This window comes from Mugil cephalus, chromosome 11 (genome assembly GCF_022458985.1).
Source record: "Mugil cephalus isolate CIBA_MC_2020 chromosome 11, CIBA_Mcephalus_1.1, whole genome shotgun sequence".
NCBI lineage: Eukaryota > Metazoa > Chordata > Actinopteri > Mugiliformes > Mugilidae > Mugil > Mugil cephalus.
Window position 1 is genome coordinate 24,568,333 of NC_061780.1, and position 6,266 is coordinate 24,574,598.

Sequence of the window (6,266 nt, forward strand, 5' to 3'; positions counted from 1 at the left end):
TAGTGATAAATATCATATATATATTTATGTATGTGCAAGATTTGTCGTGAAAGTGTCCATCTCTGCTGAAAGTTGCTTGTGCAGAAATAATAATAATGAATTGTTATTACTGATATTATTTTATAGACACGGGAGCATGTCACAGGAGGACGTGGTGCTTTTACTTATTTGGCTGCTTTCATTGGTGCTTAAAGGTTTAGCTGAGAGGCTGTAGTGTCCTCTGCTGGCTCGCAGTGAAAACCACTGTGCTGCTTTTACCTGTGGGGTTTTTATTGTGCAGATTTGAGCAAACGATCTATTGGACTGGGGCCAAGCAATAAAGAAAAATTAATAAAACTCAGGGTGCATAAAATGTTTTCAGTCCAGACAGAGGCACCAGCCTTTTGGGAACTTTGTTCTGTTTCTGTTTTGCATGGGCTGATTAGAGATAGAAATCTATTTCCGCATTTTATTTTTATCGTTGTTATTTTTGACTGCAATAAAAACACACAGTATTATACAGCAAATCCGTCGCTGTATGAAATGGTTGGTTGGTTTTTTGTCTTTTAGGTTTGACTTGAACTCAAAGCTGAGATGCAGGCATGGGATGCGTGATGCATGAATGATGCAATGTTTTGCTGTTTTGTGTGATGCAACCTGAACCTGAAATCCCGCTCTCAGAAAAGGTGATCTATGGCTGATGAGGTGAAGGATTTGAAAAAGTGTCTGTTGATTTAAGTTATTTTTTTTTTCTTTCCCACCTTGAAGTAGTGCAGCTCGGTTTTGTCAAAGAGGGGATGGGATCGCGGAGATGTGAAGACTCAAAGAAGCTGCTTCCACCTCCTTCTAAATGATAAAATGCTTTGTTGTTTAATGATTCTCTGACACCTTGATCTTCCCCTTCCTTTCTAAATGCTAGTTATCTGCTTCGATAGAGGAATAATAGTTGAAGTGTATAGTTACACCGATCAGCCATAACATTATGACCACCTTCCTAATATCGTGTAGGTCTCTCTTGTTGCCTCCAAAACAGTCGTAACTCGTCAGAGAATGGACATGGACACAACAAATAACACTTATGTGACATTTCGAGGATGAAAATAACTGAAATTTGATAATTATAATAATAATTATAATAATAATAATAAATCTTTAAGTACTGAGCTAACTGACACTGGGTTCTCGTGTTTCTGACTCTAGAACCCAGTGACCCGGCGTTGTCCACATCTGCCCAACATCGTGTCCTTTCTTTATTTGTAGACCAAGAAAAGGATAACCACACTTCAAACCCTCCATCGTGAACTTTCCCAGGGCTTTCCTGCTTTTAACCGACTGAAGACAGGGAATAACTTCACATCAATCCTCCATAGGCTACTTGTCAAATTTAGATTTGATTAGAAATAGTTAAAATGACTAGGTCAGTTTAGAAGCAGCCCTCCTCTTCCTCCCCATCCTTTCCGATCTGATAGTGTGTAAAATTCAGGCTGGTATCGGCAATACCGATTCGATACTATGTTTAAATACGCCCTAATGTGTCTGATAAACACAAGTAAAGTCAAATAATAGGACCATTAAAATAAATTGTTAAGAGTGTTAAAGAGTGAACCAAGAACAAATTAATTTTTTAGAACGACTATAAAATTAAAACTTGCATCTTAATTCTGACTCTGTCCTCTCCTCCTCTGTCCTCTTATGTCCTTCCTGATAATGATATATATTAGCTCGAACGACTGACGTACCGAAAGTATCGATATTTTGATTTGAGAATCAATTTGAGAGCATAAATATCTGGTAGGGTGGGACAGTGGCTCTGTGGTTAGCGCTGATGCCTCCAAGCGCTATGGAAGATGAGATGAGATGAAATATCTGGTATCAGAAGTATTGATTATTCAGTATCGATCCATGCACCATTTATTTATTTAACCTTTATTTAACCTTTATTTAACCAGGAAATATCCCATTGAGATTGAAAACCTCTTTTTCAAGGTACTCCTGGCCAAGAGGCAGCAAACACAAATTACAGTTGCATATTTACATAAAAAGGACAAGAAAGGACTAAGCACATTATGAGAAACAAGCGCATATAATGGAATTGACCTCAATAAGTCTCAGTTTGGATTTAAATATGCTCAAAGATTAGTTAGTTTCCAGACTTTCTGCAGCATATACCAAGCATGAGGTGCAGAGTAAACAAAAGCCATTTTACCCAACTCCGTACGAGCATAAGGGACAGAAAGCAACAACTGATTTTGAGAACGAAGAGAATGAGGTGCAGCATTTCTCAAAGTAACTAAAGTGCAAATGTACGAAGGCAGCAGTCCCAACATTGCCTTATAAATGAATGTGTACCAATGACTGTCCCTTCTAGTGGCCAGAGCAGACCATCCTGCTCCAGAGTGGACATCTTACAATTAGTAACGAACCTCAAAGAAGCAGGATAAACAGTGTCAATCATCCGAAGATACTGAGTTCACTCTTCTCCTCATTGAACTCCATCATCGTGCAGGTGGTGATGGGATGCCAAGGTCATCGATTTACAGTTAACCCGGGCTATTTCCAGACAGAGGAGATTAGAAGGCTTAACGTGGTCGAGTGTGAGAAAACCACTCGCCCTTCCACAACTATCCCGGGAGCTTTTCCGCCTCTATTATGAGACCGCTGCTGTTGATGGAAACCCATTCAGAGCCTTTAGAGCCCAGCGGGGAGCCGTCGTTTAACCGCTTCTTAGTTTTTTTGTGGTTTGTGTTGACGAAGCCAAACAGTGGCACCGCTAGCCACTACAGACAAAGACCCGGTGTGAAGTCGTGTCCAGTTTGTAATTCAAATCAATCAGATGCATCACAAGCACCGGCTCCCTGTGGAGCAGAAGTTGTGTTGAATGTAGTTTCAGGCCACTGTCTCAGTAGTTGTGAACAGCACTTCGCTAACAGGGGACTTGGTGTCCTGTTGTGTTTCCTGTAAACACGAGCTGCTGCTGCTGCCAACTGAGTTGAGTACTTTTTTTTTTTTTTTTAATATTCGATAGTGTATGCAGGATCGCAGCATGCCATCCATCTCTGCCGCCTCCATCTGGGAACCATTTCCATTCTTATACACCCAGGTGCTGTGCCAACAATTCATTCCCAGTAAAATTTCTGCTTCCGCTTGCATGCAAACGTACGACAGAAACTGTAAGAGTGAAATGACCGTGTGGTGGTTTTTTCCATGGAGGCAGGATTTGGACGCTGCATTTAAATGACACAAGTATTTAAGAGTAAAACAGTTAATGTGGAAGCTATGTATGAAAGCAAAGGAATGTGGTGATAAATTTTAAGCAACTTAAAATGTGAAAAATCTTTTTATGATTTAAATTTAAATTTGTGGATTTCACAAATTTTTATTTCATGAATGAAAATGAATGGACAGGCCTGCCTTCCTTGTTATCTTCCTGAATCATATGGCTGATAAGACCTAAGTTTGGAGACAGAGTCTGAGCAATACTATCTTGAAAGTCTCATTTTGAGCAAAGCTCAGTTAAGCTGTGCATGTAAACGCACTGAGTGACTCACCCACACTTCCTCTAGACTCACTGGCGTTTGATTAGTACTGTTCTACCTCCGCCAGTTACAAAGAAAGGCTGGATTATACGCTGCACTTATGGATTTATTTTTTGTTTTCTTACTCACCCGTCCCTTAGTGGTTGTCTTAGCAACTGTCAATCAACAGCATGTCGCATCCTGTTTCTATGGCGTCAAATAACTCAGATGAGACTTCTCATGAAAGACGCTTTTTTACTTTAGTATCAACCACCTAAAACGACAGAAACCATCCTTGTTGAAGCTTATGCTATACCTATACTGCAGCCAGACACCAGGTGGAGCTCCACATGCTTTGGCCTCAGAGTCGTTTATTAGAGAGAGTCTGTCCAACTCCATTCATGGGCGACATGTTTGCTACATCGGAGGGAAGATTCTACAGTGTATGTTGAAATAAATGTCTTATTTTCACCATTAACAGGCCTATACATTTTATTACCAACGTCTGTAAATATGTAAAAGGCCCTCACTTAAATATCCAAGCATCTACTTCCTTTAAATGTCTTAAATGAGCCTGTAAAATCACCTCATCAGTCATGGAGCTGTGTTTACCTTCTCCTCAGTCTCCGTGTTCATCCATCACTGTTAAAAGGTTGAAATTACTCAGAAATAGTGAGAATTAAACTAGTCTTGCTGTTATTTAGTATAGCCCTTAGTTTAGCCTTTAGGCTAGATGACTAGCTAGCATAAGGGTACTACTTTTTATATAGTCCATGGAGGGCTTGTATTTATGCTTTCTCTTATTTAACTACTTTTTTTTGGTGGTGGTGTTGTTGTTTTGATTACTGTAACATTCGTATACTCAGTGCCTATTGTGCGCATCCTAAAATAACAAAATTTAAGAAGCTCAAACTTAACTTTTATTTATCCTACAAGAAACCTCAATGTAACGTTCGAGTTTAATTCAACTTACATCAAAGCAATGCATCTAGTATGGCCCTGTGACTAATAATAATAACTTCGCCAACTCTCCACCTGCTTTTTTGTGGTGACGAATGACAATAAGAGGAAATAAGCCAGGTTGAGATGTGGGCCCTGCGATATGCTGGTGACCTGTCCAGGTTGGACCCCGCCTCTCGCCCAATACCAGCTGGGATAGGCTCCATCAACCCCCGCGACCCTAGTGCAGGATTAAACGGTAGTAGAAGATGAGATGAGATAAAGTGGAATTATTTTTAAAACCTCAGACTTCACATAGAGGACTAAAGAGTGTTTGTGATTTGTGATTCATCGTTTCATATGTTCTCAAAACAGTTTTGACCTTTAGGTCTGAGATGAAATGAGGTGAAAAGGATCAGCATGAAACGACACGTGGATCCAAAACATCTGAATGATGTTGCGTTCAGGACCGTTAAGGGTACCATCAGACTCTCTCGATGTTGTTGACGTTGCTGCGTTGCTGCTACGTCACCGACGCGTGGTCCCTGACCTGTCAAGTTTCCACTCACGCGCTCCATCAGACCCAAAACAAAGTCTTCACATTTCACAATAAGAGCATCTACTTCAAGTCTACTTGAGTTGAAACGGTTTGGTCCAAAGCGTTTATAGCGCAAAATGTTCCTTCCATCAAGCTTCTCCAGATGGAGGATGTTTATTTGGAGCGGGACTGGAGAGTATACATTACTGAAGAGTATGTTTCCTGAGCTTTCATTCTGAGCAAAGTGTGCCATTAAACCATTATGTAGCTGAAATGAACACTACAATAACAAGGCGAACTCACTATAAATACTCCCCTTCCTCTCACAAATCACACCAGACTTCTCAGAAACATAAAAAATGATACTTGAATGTACACTAACATAACATTAGCGAGCTAAAAACATCAGAAATCCTCCAAAAAAATAACATCTGTGTTGAATTTATTTCAAATTAAATGGTGCTGATCGGTTGGAGGGAATATCCCAATGTGTGCAGAATTCTTTTGGTTGTTGTTGTTTTGTCTGCTTCAATTAAAGAGTGAATCAAGAAACCTAAATGACGTGGTTACCAGGCTCACATTGAAGCGCGCTACACCAACAGCAGGAACAGTTTTATATAAGCACAACAACGGTGGAAAGTGTTGTGTTTCTCCCATTGACAACCTGCAGCATGCCAGTGGTGCAGTGGTTTCCCTTCATGTTGTTACAAAAGCATAAATTAATTCAGCTTTCCGAGGGATTAGGCCCTAATCTGTCCCTCTCTATGTAAACATGCAGATACACAGAGAGGAAATAAGCACGTAAACAATGACTTTGGCAGCTGCCGTCTACATGTATATTTCCTGCTGTGGAACACTTGAACTGCTTTGACTCAAACCTACAGAGCACAATAACGTGTCTTCACTTTTCTTGTATCTGACTTTGTAGAGTTGCAGTTGAGACTTTTTTGTTTAGTTTTGTTTTTTAGAAATCAGTGTCAGCTTCTCACTGTCATAAGTCTGTTTTATAGAAGAATAAATTCCATGCATGTCAGCCTGTGTGTCTCTTTCTAAGAAACTGTGGCTGACTGTGCAGTAAACACCCTGCATCTATCTATCTATCTATCTATCTATCTATCTATCTATCTATCTATCTATCTATCTATCTATCTATCTATCTATCTATCTATCGTTCGTAAAAGATCGAACTCTATCGTTCGTAAAAGGTTGCTTGGGGGTAAAAAAAATAAATTAAACACCGCAGTGTTTGTATTTTGAAGCTTCGGACCGGAAGGCACACCCGCGAGCATCGACTC